Source organism: Nicotiana attenuata, unplaced genomic scaffold, assembly GCF_001879085.1.
Source record: "Nicotiana attenuata strain UT unplaced genomic scaffold, NIATTr2, whole genome shotgun sequence".
NCBI lineage: Eukaryota > Viridiplantae > Streptophyta > Magnoliopsida > Solanales > Solanaceae > Nicotiana > Nicotiana attenuata.
The window spans coordinates 156967-160152 of record NW_017671263.1 but is presented as its reverse complement, the minus strand read 5'-3'; positions in this window follow the sequence as shown (position 1 = coordinate 160152).

Genomic DNA, 3186 nt, shown 5'->3' with positions numbered 1-3186 from the left:
GGGGGGGGGGGGGGGGGGGGGAACAAGTAGTACTACTAAATAGTCACAATAAGGAAATATGATAATTGAAGCGAACTAAACGACATAACGTAATATAGATCTACGAATATGAAGGGACATGAGTGCTACTAGTACTACTGATAAGAAAATGAGAGACTTTGAACTACCTACTAACCTTCTACCCTATTCCTCGACCTCCACACTCTCTATCTAGGGTCATGTCCTCATTAAGGTGAAACATCCCCATTTCCTGCCTAATCACCTCTCCCCAATACTTCTTTGGCCTACCTCGACCTCTTTTCAAACCCGCCATGGCCAACCACTCATACCTCAGGAGCACCACTGCTTCATCTTTTAACATGTCTGAACCATCTCAGCCTCCACTCTCACTTTGTCCTAAATAACTTCATTCCTAGTTTTATCTCTCCTAGTAAACCCAAACATCCATCTCAACATCCTCATCTTTGCTACTTTCATCTTCTGTACATGGAGTTCTTGACTGAACACTCAGCTCCATATAACTTAGTTGGATGAACCACCAATTTGTGACATTTACCTTTAATTCTTGGCGGCACATTGTTATCACATAGAACATCGGATGCGAGCCTTCGTTGCCTCCATTTCATCCATACGATGCGTGACATCCTCATTGATCTCCCTGCTACCTTGAATAATAGACCCGAGATACTTGAAACTACATCTCTTTGGGATAACTTGAGTATCAAGCTTCACATCCATGTCTGCTTCTTGATTCCAGTCATTGAATTTGCACCCCGAGTATTCCGTTAAACAATATACGGGTAGATTAGTAATTACTACATAAGTTAGTTATTAGTTGTTAAATATCTGTTAAGTTGTTAGGTTAGTAGTTAAAGTAGCTAAGTATAAAGGGGCTATCGTGTACTCAGATATCATCATTTTTAATAATATATTTTCACTCTCTTTCTCTCTATCATCTCTGTACTCTCTCTTCTTCCTCAATTATCAACATGATATAAGAGCTTTGCTGGTGAAATCGAAGCTCCTGATCTAAAATTTTCTTTCGCAATCGTTCTTCTCTGAAATTCTCTTGGTGAAAATTCCGTTCTTCTGAATTCCCCACAGCTGGGTGTTACATTGTTGAGAAAGAAACAAGAAAGACGAAAATGGGGACAACTGAAGAAACTCCAAATCTCAATTCTGGACTCAATTATAGAAATCAAATAAATCAAGTGACAGGGAACGATTATAATCATCCACTATTTCTCCCACATACAAATGTTAGCGGAATTCAAATCATCTCATTTCAGCTAACAGGTATTGAAAATTACTCTTTTGGAATAGGCCTATGCGGGTAGCTCTGTTGGGTAGGAATAAATTAGGTTGGTTGATAGTACATACAGTAAAGATAGATTCCCAGATTCTATGGAAAATTATTGGGAAAAAATAAATGCCATTGTTCTATCTTGGCTTATAAATTCTATGGCCAAAGGTCTACTTGGAGGAATTATGTATGCATCTAATGCACAAATAGTTTGGGAAGACTTAGCCGAGAGATTTAATAAAGTTGATGGCTCAAGAACTTTTAATTTGCATAAAGAAATAGCCACATTAACTCAAGGCTCTGCATCCGTCTCAGTTTATTTTTCAAAACTTAAAGATCTTTGCGAGGAGTTTGAAGCTTTAGTCCCTTCTCCTGGGTGCGATTGTCCTAAATCAAGAGATTTTGTTAACTATTGAGGATGTACCAGTTTTAATGGGGTTAAATGATTCTTATTCACAAGCAAGAAGCCAGTTCCTAATGAAGACACCTCTACCTATTGTGAATGAGGCTTATTCCTTGATAGTGAGTGATGAAAGTCAAAGGTCTATAGCAGCCAATTCAGGAATTCTTGAAGCTAATCGTGTATGAAACTTTGAAGTTGCTATGTATACCAGAAATGGGGGAGGTGGACAAAATCAAAGGGTCAAGAAGAACTTTAATGTTCAATGTGAATACTGCAAATTGAAAGGCCATACAAAAGAATACTGTTATAAACTTGTGGGATATCCTCAAGATTTCAGACAGAAGAAAAGAGGGTATAATGCTGCTCACAATGCTAACATTTTGAGTGGGAATGATTACAATCAAAATCAAAATCTTACAGCACCTACATTTGCATATGGTCAGAACACTAATGTCATAAATCAGTCTGCTTGTGGAAATCAAGTATCCTATAATCAAGGACTGGAAGCAGTTGCAAGCCAATTGGGAAACTATACATTCACAAATGACCAATATGATCAGATTGTTCAACTGTTGAACAAACGAGGAATCTCAACAATCACCAACAATGAAGATTCATCTACAAATGTAACATGTACTGATACAGCATAATTGGTTTCAAATGGTTCATAGGAATGGATTATAGACACTAGTGCAACCAACCATATGGTGTCAGATACTAACCTTCTGAAAAAGTCTACAATAGTTCAAACAGTCAAATCCTAAGAAGGTTATGTTACCGAATGGTGATGTGTCTATAGTCACAAACACAGGGGCAAGTTCAATTTCTAACAAAAGCACTATAACTAATGTATTTCATGTGCCTCAATTTAAGTATAATCTTCTTTCAGTATCAAAATAACTAAAGAACTTCAGTGTGCTGCAAATTCTTTCCTGACTTTTGTGTTTTCCAGGATCTCTTCACTGTGAAGGTGAGGGAGATTGGTAAATAAGAAAGAGGATTGTACATACTATTAGCTCGACTAGCAAGGAATGAGTAAAATGTTGTGTATTCTGCAAAAGGTTTGACTACAAGTGAAGTAAATCGGACCAATGTGGAGTTATGGCATCAGAGACTTGGACATTGTCTATTTTAGTGCTTAAGAAAATACTGGCTATTAGTGTACAGAATATCAGAGATAAAGATAAATGCACAATTTGTCCTTGTGCTAAACAAACTGAATTGCAGTTTCCTTCTAGTGATATCAGAAGTGTATGCTGTTTTGATTTGATTCATGTACACCTATAGGGTCTTTACAGAGTAGCTACTTTTGATGGTAACAAGTACTTTCTAACAGTTGTAGATGATTACAGTAGAATGACATGGGTGTTTCTGCTTAAATAAAAATCAGATGTACATCAGTGCTTACAACATTTCTTTAACTTTGTAAAGACTCGGTTTAATAAGGTCATCAAGATTATTAGAACAGACAATGGCACAG